General features: G+C 48.3%; 1 protein-coding gene and 1 pseudogene across 1 annotated transcript in view; one reads left to right on the forward strand and one right to left on the reverse strand.

Annotated features, from left to right (window-relative positions):
- Positions 1 to 11,532, reverse strand: part of LOC147010839 (transmembrane protein 132C-like) — a 741,813-nt gene that overhangs the window by 470,555 nt on the left and 259,726 nt on the right. The gene's annotated exons all lie outside the window — the stretch shown is intronic.
- The window catches only part of LOC147010841 (uncharacterized), a 46,791-nt pseudogene that overhangs the window by 27,487 nt on the left and 7,772 nt on the right, over positions 1 to 11,532 (forward strand).

Genomic DNA, 11,532 nt, shown 5'->3' on the forward strand with positions numbered 1-11,532 from the left:
TTGTGCTGGTTGCAAGAGCTCAAAATGGGAAGTTCAATGAGGAATGTCTAGAGTTGCACCTCACACTTCAAGAAAATAAGAGAGTAAAAGGAGTTTTACAACTTGTTAATTTATTCAAAAAAAATTGATTGGGTAAACTTACTATTATATGGATTATCTACCTATATAAAACACAGGGTGTATTTGTGTGTTTGCGTATTTGTCTGTCCTCATTCATAAGGACGATTTAAGAAGGGTTTTAAAGGCCAATCTTTCAACACGACTGTGTGTTCACAACGGTCTATTTTTCATGATTTAAAAATTCGAAAAACATTTTCCATAAAAGAGTAATTATGTCTCTTTCATTGGCATTTTAGATGGTGACTTTCAAACTGAGCCTCAAGGGCGGTGTACAGAAACGTTTTAAAAATAACAATAAATACAAGGCACATGGAGGTGAAATCTGCTGTACGTGATGTGTAACGTTCGCAGAGTAAAACGAGTGTTCATTTATGTCCAGAGGATGTCTAACAAATAACGAAGATATAATCACAACTGCAGATAGACTGAGGCTTCAGAATTTGGCATGCTCACAAGGCTGTACCATCAAAATGAAACTCCCAGAAGATAAAGAAAATAGGATCACATTTGTACATGTCGTGTTTTAAAATAATGCTTCTTGCTACAAACATCATATCTTCCAGTCTCCTTGAATATTTAGAATAAAATAATTCCAACCTGTTATTTTTGATGGGCTTTTAGACAAGTATGAAGATAATTTTAGGCTTAAGAACGAAGTAAGGCTGTCCACAAAGTCTTGTTCCAGTTTTAAACAATTATTACAACCAAATGAAAAGAGATAAAATGATAGGGTTTTTTTTAGATAGCATTGTATCAAATAATTCATAAAGTTTATTTTGTTCTTCAAAACACCTCAAAATTTGCACCTTTAGTGGAAAATAGCACATCCAAGTTATAATCCACTTCAATATACGTGTTTGCCAACATATCTCTCATCACACTGCTGATGCAATTGGTTATCCAAACACAACATGTTTTGATGTCAGCAAAAGAGGTTTGGAAAATAATCCTTGACATACCCCGACAAGAAGAAGTCAAAGGGCATCACATTGGGAGACTGTGGAGGCCAGGGGACAGCCCCACCACATCCAATCCATCTACTGGGGAAGTTTTGGGTTAGAAAGGTTTCGCTACCTGCACTTTATATGCTTGAGGATGCAATTTCTTGTGTCAACTTTGTTTTTTATATTATAATTTTCTTGTAGGTTTGGATTAATTTGAAGCAACTTTTACTTTATATTTTTTTCTCTCCAGGGAGTATTTTCATGTTTCAAGAGGAAAATGTGGGTTGGGGGGAGGGGGGAGAAGGGGGAGGAGTGACAGACAGAAAGACAGACAGTTGAACAGCATTCGCCTATTGTAATAATCCATAGAGTCGTGTCAAATTCCAAAGTGATAAGTCTTAAGGGCAAAGATATCGCAACACATCGACGGGTTAAATTTGTTCATTGATTCATTTTACACAATGAAAATACCGATCCTCTGTTCATTTAGCACCTTTGTTCATTTTACACAATGAAAGTACCGATCCTCAGTTCATACTGGTCCCTTGGTTCATTTTACACAATGAAAGTACCTATCCTCAGTCCCAAAGGACTGCTATTCACCACCATCTCAGATTGTGCCTGATCCAAAACCATGATCTGATCTTTTCTATACTTCATTAAACATCACCCCTCCCCAATCCCCCCTCCTTCCAAATTTCCAGTTTTCCCTCATGAGAGTTCCCTTCTGTATCGGTCTTGTCCACCCCATGCATGCTCTCCCCCTCCCCCATTCGTCCCCAAACCCATCGTTTGTCACGCCTATTTCCATCTTGGCCTTTGGCTCTGCTGTTGGTGTTCCTTCCCTCTCTCTGCTGGTCATTTTGCACTGTTGCCTCCTGATCTACTCCGTATACGAGTACAGGGATACCTCGATTTACGTCTAGGTTGTGTTCTTGAGAAGAGCGACTTAAATTGAATAAATTTTTCCTGTAAAAAATACAGTAATGGAATAGGGCTCGGTGGGGGGACGTCATCATTTTCACCTATAATATTACCTTTTTGGCTTAAACAGACAATTTAAACACTCAATTTAACACATTTTTTATCGTAAAAATTTTGAATAAAATTTTTTTATTCATGTACAGGGTGGCCACAATGTCCTGTCACACATTGTAAAAATTGTGACTTTGCCCTCTATCATATTATCTGATAACACCGAAGGGGTCTACAAGTTATACCACTCACATTTCAGCTGCTACTGCTCCACCCTCAAACCCATCCAGGCACAGCTAAGTGAGCCTTATTTAAATAAAATAAAATAAAAAGAACCCCGATCAAATATAGAAAATAATTCTGGCCGCCAGACCATGCATCTCATCAAGTTCAAATTCAAAATATATATTCCCCATCACTACGAGATGATCATTGTGAAGTTTCATGCAGATTGATTAAGCGCTTCCAGAGAAAATATTAATTAATATGTTCTTCATTCCAATATGGCTGCCAAACCATGTGATTTTTCAATTATTCCTTAACAAACTTGTACACCCACAGCTTAGGGAACATTTTTGTTAAGTTTCCCCTCGATCTGTCCAGTCATTCTGTAGAAGATTTTTTTTTATCGGTTTTAGGGTAAATCCAATGAGGCTATCAAACCATGTGGCCTACGAAAATCATATGTATGAACATTTTGTTCCACATGGATAGGCATGTAAAGTTCCACATGTAAAGTTTTGCCTTGATATGTTCAGCCACTTCAGAGAAGAAGATTTTTGGGGATTTTCTTGTTTAAAACAATATGGCGGCCAAGTCACGTGACCAATGACATCATCTTTTTTTTTTTCTGTGGAACTTTTTATCCCGAGATGACAATTAAAATTTTTCATATTGATCTGATGTGGCGTTCTACATATGCAATTGTGACGTCATAACGAAGGCACCTATATGTCATACAAATCACACTTATTCCTCATGAGGAGTACTTGCCATTTGCCAAGTTTCAATTTTCCCTTGGTGCAGTTTCAGAGATACAGAGGTCCAAAGTCCACAAACCAATGGTGAAAATTTCCTCTGAATCTGACAAGAGGTTGTGGAGAAAAAAAACACTAAAATTCGATGCAGATAGACAAACAAACAAACAAATAAACCAATGTCACCCGCAGGGTGACCCGTATCTTGCCAAAAGGTGACCACGTGTGACTTCTTTAAGGTCACACTGAGGTGAACAGAGCTGCTATCCACCAGGAGCGACTCCTTGAGGAATATCTGCCTACGAGAGATTCCGATGAGAATCGTTCTACAGAGTAACCATGAAAAATATGCTTTTGCCTCATAACATCACCAAATGACGTCATAATGTCTCAAGGTTGACATATCTAGAAAGCACTCAGAGGTGTTCAATTTGAGGTACTACACGATATGGTTCCTAAAAGTTGAAAATTTGACCTTGGGGTCAAATATGTTTGACCTTAGCCGCTAACAATGAAGGTCAAGGCCAATCGCCACCAAAAATTAATCAGCTGAGCGCCAGACCATGAACTATATTCCCATGAAGTATGAAGACGATCCAATCAAAATTACTCAAAAAATAAGGGTTTCGTCGACTCCTCTGATTTGCGACAAAGTGACCTTGACCTTTGACCTTGACCTTGACCTTAATGTGTGCTGAAGGGTATTGTAATAATACTACGATATGTGTACCCACAAGAGTTTCCGATGAGAATTGTGCTCTACAGAGTGATATAAAGGTGAAAAATCCAATGATTACAGACAAACAAACAAACAAACAAAAAAAACTTACCAAGTAACAGATCTTGCAAAAACTTCGTTTTGGCAAGATAACACCCTGACACAAATGCAATACGCTCTCCTTCGGCGAGGGTAATAACTTTCTTATCATTGCTCGTCATTATATGGCAATCTTAGTATTCTGGTATTTTTTGTGTCTGCAGCATAATTCTTGGCAAAGAACGCTTTCCTCACTCTACTTCTTCACTCTTGCCACTCGCATTTCCTTCTGGTCGATCATCGCAACACGTTCTCCAACATCAACATATCACATAACTTTGAAGAACACAGCTCTGATCAATGAGCGAAACCATGATAGCATCAAAAAGCATCACACCCAACTATGTACATTCAAAATGGCTGTTAAAATGTCTTTTTCCTTTTAAAATATAGATTTTCATCTGATTTCCCTCCCGTTTGCTACAACCGACTCTTAAATCATCTGAGCAACTGTGGAAAATGAAATCAGATGTCAAATTAGAGTTGAGATAAAGCTGCGAGAGAGGCAGAAGTCACGGGCCTTAAAAAATAGGCCTGTGGTGATGATTCCTTTCAGTGTGCTGGTTGAAAATGATGGTGTTTAAACCATGTGATAAGGATATTTAAACTAAAACAAAATAAATCTCACTCACAGTTAAAACACAATGACGTGTTGTAAATGAAGTCCAGTTGATATTTACTCCGTTTGGTGAAGAAGGAAGAATTTCTTGGCGTCGAACAACAGTGCGGAATGCAAAAAGGCAGAGAGGACTCTTTCATTTTCATCGTGATCGTTCAGCCAAACAAACAAAATCCACTTCACTCAATGGTCTTAGTGGTGCAGATCAAAAGTCACGATTAAATATTGAGGTGTTGAGTGACTCGTGAATAAAGAGAGAAAGTTTTGCAATGAAAAACGTGCTTTGAGCTCCGAATTGTCTCTCGAAATGTGTATATGTATGTATGTATGTATATATATATATATATATATATATATATATATATATATATATATATATATATATATATATATATTGTTGCGGTTTTCGCGCCCGCCGGCGTGCTGACGGCCACGTAACTCGAATCGCGGCACGTCGCCCACCGGACGGACAATCCAGTCGTGACCCTCTCGGACTAACGCCGGGAACCAGTCACGGGTGGACCTTTCGGTCTCACCGCGATCGAACCAATCAGCCCCCACGTGGGATAGGGTTGCTCGCCAAATTCGACCTACCTAAGTACCCACGCGGAGGGTAGACCGGGCGATCGCACCTCGCCGCAGGTCGACTTCGGACACGGGCCACTTAAGCGACCCGTTCCGTACTATCAGAATAACCGAGCGGTGTTATCGTCGACCTCGACGGTTCGATTAATTATCGGGCGTATTCAGCCCACTACCAACCCTTTACATGAAGCAAGATGAGGATTCAATGGGAGAAATGACGAAGCGAAGCGGGAAACAGTTCAACACAAAGCACATTTATTCGCGGCACACGGGAAGCACACATATTCAATTCCACCAAAAGCACACAGAAAAGAAAAACACAATTCAATTTACACAAAAAGCAAATATAAAAGAGAAGACACAATGCAGAGCTAATACCGACTACCGAGCACACGGCAACACTTATACAATTTTACTTCACAGACGGCGCCAACAACACATACCCAAAACCAAGGAAAAGAATACCCTCAAGGATGAGGCGGGCCTGAGGCCGAGACCGGGTAGCGCCTACCCGTCTGGTGATGAGACGAGGAGCGGCGATGGCGCCTCAACTCCGCGGGCCTCGCGGACGGTATCTGGTAGGGGGTGGGAAAGGGGCCCCCTTGGTCGCACTATCTCAGCGCGGGGGGAAACAGGAGGGGGTTGCTGATGCTCGGGGTATAGAGGATTTTTTATTGCCCCGCAACGAGTGTCTCCACCTCGGCCAGGTCGCGCTGTCGGCCTCCCTCGGGTGCAGCTCCCTGCACGACGCGAGCACCCCCTCGTCTGGTGTCGCCGCCTTTCCACAGCTCCGTCCCCTCCGTTCCGACTCCAACGCACACGACGAGCAGCTCCACCGCCCGCGAAGTCTTGACTCTCTGTTTCCGACTCTCCTACTCTCCTACTCTCCGCCTCTGGACTCTCGACTCTCCCCGTTGGACTCTCTTGGACTGACGAACACGGTCCTTTTATCCGCCCTGTAACTTCGCCCTCTCATCTTTGACCCCCTCCCTTCGACCTTTCACCTCGCTCCCCATTGGCCCGAGAAAAAGTGGGCGTGAAGGCTTTTTGATCCATAAATTTGCATATATCGATCGCCCTGGGGGCGGGGCCAATTCGCCCCTCGCTCACCGATTGGACGGCAAAAAGTGGGCGTGTGTCGTTTTTGATCCGTTTTTGAAGCACAAAATCCGTGATTGTGTACACGCTGTTCGGCGCGCGCCCTGCACGAGTCCAACACCGGTACCCACAGGCGGCGCAAGAACGGTGGCGATGCGACGGCTGCGAGGTGTGACGTGAAGGTCGTGGCGGTTGTGGTGAAGCGGCGTTGTGGTTGGTGGTTGATGTTGTGGTTGTGGTGGTAATCATGGCGGTTGGTCCAAAATAAAGATAGTAAAAGAAAAACGGCTATCCTGAAGAGTCGCAGCACGCATAAATGACATGTATTCCCACTAGACAATGGGTTTGGGCCTAACTACACATGCACTTACCGAGATACCTCACCTAAGGGACCTGAATGGTGGTTTGCGAATTTGGTAACCACAACACTACCCCCTCCCCTTTTTACAGACTCGTCCCGAGTCGTCAAATTTTCGTGTGCCATCATGTGTAGTTTTCCCCTAGTACATTTTACCTACGGATCCCTGAGTGCGACATTCATGGTATTCGTGTCCCCAAAATAAATAACCTGAGGGCTGCGTAACTACCTAAACAAACTCACTCACACGGACGACTTAAATAAAATTGCCGGCGCTAGACAGACATGCCGGGGGCGCACTCATATTTACAGTACATCTTAACCTTAACTTACAAATTTTACACTAAACCATGGCCCAGGATCAATGAACTCTGCAAAAGAAAAGCAGTTAGCAGGGAGCCAGGCTGCCCACATGCAGTCTCTGGCTCAAACAATGCAGGTGACAGGGAACGTGGCTGGCTGCTCACACGCAGTCCAAGGCCTTCCCTTTTGAACTGAACGCAGTGAACCACAACGGTGCATGGGCTGCACAACGCAGTCTCCGTGACCGCTCAAGTGGCACACGCAATGAGCACAACGAATGGATGGGTGAACACAAACACGGTGCACGGGCCGCCACTGCAGGCCCGTGTTGTAGCTGCCAACAGGGCAGTTCTTGCAGCTTGCAAACTGTTGCTTTTACGATCCTGGCGCACATGGCAATGAACAGGGGGGGGGGGGCAAAGCAAAATTGAACGGGGCTGGTGAACGTGGGCAGTGGGCATGGCATGGCAAAGGTAGCAGGCAAACACAGCCTGCAGAAGAAGGCCGCTGCAGGCAAACACAGCCGGCAGAAGAACTGGCCGGCACGGGCCTTGAAGAAAAACAGCCAGCAGATGAACTGGCCGGCACAGGCCTTGCAGCACAGCAGCTGCAGACGATCCAGCCGGCACAGGCCTTGCAGCACAGCAGCTGCAGATGAACTTGGCCGGCCTCCGCCTTGAAGCAAAACACGGCCAGCCGATGAAGTTGGCCAGCCTTTGCCGTTCAATGGAGGTTGGTGGAGGGAGTGCGGTGGTGCTGGCCACTTGGAAGGCGGGCTCGGACCTACCTACCTGTCTCCCTCCCAACTATCGCCTTTGCCTGTCACTGTACATACCCACTCCCTTAATTTGTCAAACCCCAATTTAGCCCCAACTTATTTTTTTGTTGTTTTTATTTTTACTTCCCCACTATAAATCGTCCCCTAACCCCCTTTATCGTCCTTGTTCGGCTAACCTATCCTGTCACCTAGCCTACTCCCAACCCCTACGTTCCCTTCCCGGAGGGGAATAAGGGAGAGCTAACGTCCTGTGTCGAGGCCCAACGAAGCCTCAGAATGGCCTCCCCAGAGTTCGGCGATCTAACCCAAAGTGGGTCCAGCGGCCCACAACGAGAGCGAGGGGATGGATGGTGCGGAGGGGTACATCTCCTAATCTACCCTAACCATTTAACTGCTAAACTACCCCGGGGCTTTCAACAAGCGCCTCTCGCTTAAACTATTGGTTCTAACAACCCAGATTCCCGTCGCCTGTGTTGGTGTCCTCACAATTTCGGGCCTCGACCCCCAATTTCTCTCCGTGCCCTCACACGGTCTCCTGGCTGGGACACGTGGCTCCCTTTGGCAGGCACGACCCTCTGCCGAATCTCTCGCTATGGCACCCCCGGGCACTACACTGCCTCCGAGCCTACCAGCTCCCTAACACCGGGGAGTGCCCCCCATGGCACCTCCCCTGAAACGCACACGTGGCAGGCCGGCCTCCCGGGCCCCTTTCCGAGGGTCACCCGTGCCCACAACACTGCCCACGCGGCTAATGGCGCCCCGGGCCCCCGCACCAAGCAGGCGCACCCGTGCCCACTACTCTATCCCGGCCCCCCATGGGCCCATGGCCTACCGCGGCCGACTAGCCTGGTGCCCGGGGTACCCACTCAGCGATACTCACCTTTCGCAGCCACGCTCCCAACCCGTCAACAGGGCTCCTGCACCCCTCCAAATGGGTCTCGAGCCTACATTCCCACCAACAGCAAAACGACCTCCATTTTTCAATTTGACTAACCCAGCTAACTCACTTTACTCTGACCCCGGGGTCCCTTGGGCGGGAGTCACTCCTCCCCCCAATCACTCATCGCACCATGCATTCCCCATTCACTCCACACACACAGACCCGCTGGCCTCACTCACTCACCAAGCACATGCTTCCACCTCACTCAACATGTCTTCACCTCATAACTCACCAACTCTTCAACACACACACCGCTGAACTCTGCCATTCTTCTGACTACATCCCCTAACTAACTCGTGCTCCCACGTCGTCCCTTACACTATAGCACGTTCCCTTTAACCTACGTAGCTAAGCTACGTCCCCACTACACATTCACAAGTCTGTCCATGTCCTCAAATCATCAAAAATCATTTCCCATTTTCCCATCCTAAATCTGGCTACAATCCCTCTAACTAATCCATTCCACGGACTCCATGAGGACTTACCCCTGCCCCATGGAGCCGGTCTAGCTAAGCTAACCCTTCCCCCTAACTAGTTTCCATCCTGTGCCCAGGTAAGGGGGTCTTTCACCCCTTGCCCAGGAATCCTTTGCACCCGAAAGTGAGGCTTGCTTTTTTTTTTTTTCTACATGCGCAGCACCAGTGCGGAAACTCAGAGCTCGCGCACTTTACACCTGCCCGTGACGTCATGCAGCTGCACGTGTACCTCGTTCCTCCTTGGACGGTACCATCCGGCCGGGATACCCCTCCTGCCGGATTCCAACCACACGTTCAGCCATGACGTCACCGTGCGCATAAAAAAAAAACACAAGCCCCACGTCTCGAGGGGTTCCCCACGCGAACACATGTGCTTTGCCCGTTGGAGCTTAACACACACGATCGCGTGGAGAACCCGTCCGGTCCAAATCCGAAATCCTGCCTAAACTTTGTCCGTCCGCGGGATCGGCAAATCCACCGCGTGCGTTTCCGGACCGGGACTTCACTCTCGCAAGCGAGCACGTGGTGGCCTCGTGCGTTGCACAGCACGAACCTCGTGCTCACTGCTGGGTGAACCCGGCACGGTCCCCGAAACAACTACAGCCGCTACTCGGCTTTCTCTCCTCTGTCGCCGTCTCCGTCTCCATTCCACACACGCACTCCCACGTGTTACGACGCACACAGTCCACACCATTAAACTCACACAGGGAGACGCGGCTGCGTGCTCCCGCATGCCAACCGACATCTCCCTTACATACCGCTCTCTCACACACACGGTCTCCCTTGCATTCGGCCGTTCACTCACGTTTGCCATTTTCCTCACACAAACCATACTACTTACACACGCGGGGGCACTCACCCGCGGTGCCTCATCCACACTCCGTGCCTCACTCACACACGCGGGGGCACTCACCCGCGGTGCCTCATCCACACACGGCGTGCTGGGAAGCACGCACTCCGGCACCATCGCCACCACACCACTCACACACGGGGTCGCTTCCACACACGGGGACGCACTCACACCTTGCACCACACACACAGGGACAACCACCCTGGGGATTCGTGTCCCCACAAGGGTCTCCGGGGCCTCTATACACCCCAAGCTCTCCGTGCACCTGTCCACAGCACTCCTCCCCTCAACCTCGCAAAGCACGACCGAACTCACCTGGTCGTGACTCACCTCAAGGGGGCATACTCCCTCCCCTCGTTCCTGGAGGAGGCCATCCAGGTGCTCGCACTGGGTCTCCACACGCTCCGCGAGCTCACCCCCATTATCCTCCACTACCTCCGTGTGTGTGTGTGTGCGTCACTTACCCCGTCTTCATCGTGCAGTCTCTCCTCTATTTTTTCTGTCTCCCGTGTCTCTGCCAACTCGGTCACCTCTTCACCCTTTACCTCCCTTGTCTCAACTATTATTATTTCCTTTGTCACGGCCTTCATGCCCGCCTGCAGGCATCGGCCCATGTTCTGCGTCTCACCCCGCAGCTTTTTCGTTTCTTCCTTCATTTGCTGTGTATTCGCATTCATCTTTTCGTTCATGCTTTTTATTCCGTTTATAAATTCAGTTGTGTTTGCATCCATCTTTTCATCCATTTTTTGTGTATTCGCATCCATCTTTTCGTTCATTCCTTTCATTTCGTTTTTCATATTCGCATCCATTTTTTCGATCATTTGTTTGTTCATGCCTTTCATTTCGTTTTTCATTTCATTTGTCATTGCCGCCAGCATGGCGCATAGCTGGGCCATGTCGGGTGCGCTTGAGTGAGCCGTTTCGGCAGGGGTTGGGGAAGGGTCTTGGTGGAGAGGGGGGGGGAGGTGTCATACACCGCGGCCGCTGCCGCACCCACCTCGGGCCCTGGGTTCAGTTGGGCGAGTCCGTGTTCCTGCACAATCAACATTTCCTGCTCGGGGATTCCATCCTGGACCATGGATTCCACACATTCTACATCCATTTCTAATACCCCCGGCTCCCGCTCGCCTTGAGACGCCATCTTGCTTCTCGTGAAGGGTTAATTTCGCTCGCTCGTAATTTGGAGGGAATCGGGGGTCGCTTCTCTCACCCCTGGACCGATTCCCGTGAATTTAGCTGGAGACAGGAGAGCCCGTTTTCCTGTTCTCCGTTACCAGTGCCGTGAGGAGGGCGATGAATTTGTATCGCACGACCTGACACCAGTGTTGCAGATTTTCGCGCCCGCCGGCGTGCTGACGGCCACGTAACTCGAATCGCGGCACGTCGCCCACCGGACGGACAATCCAGTCGTGACCCTCTCGGACTAACGCCGGGAACCAGTCACGGGTGGACCTTTCGGTCTCACCGCGATCGAGCCAATCAGCCCCCGCGTGGGATAGGGTTGCTCGCCAAATTCGACCTACCTAAGTACCCACGCGGAGGGTAGACCGGGCGATCGCACCTCGCCGCAGGTCGACTTCGGACACGGGCCACTTAAGCGACCCGTTCCGTACTATCAGAATAACCGAGCGGTGTTATCGTCGACCTCGACGGTTCGATTAATTATCGGGCGTATTCAGCCCACTACCAACC

Source organism: Eptatretus burgeri, chromosome 16, assembly GCF_056783735.1.
Source record: "Eptatretus burgeri isolate ZD-2024b chromosome 16, Ebu_testis_v1, whole genome shotgun sequence".
Taxonomy (NCBI): domain Eukaryota; kingdom Metazoa; phylum Chordata; class Myxini; order Myxiniformes; family Myxinidae; genus Eptatretus; species Eptatretus burgeri.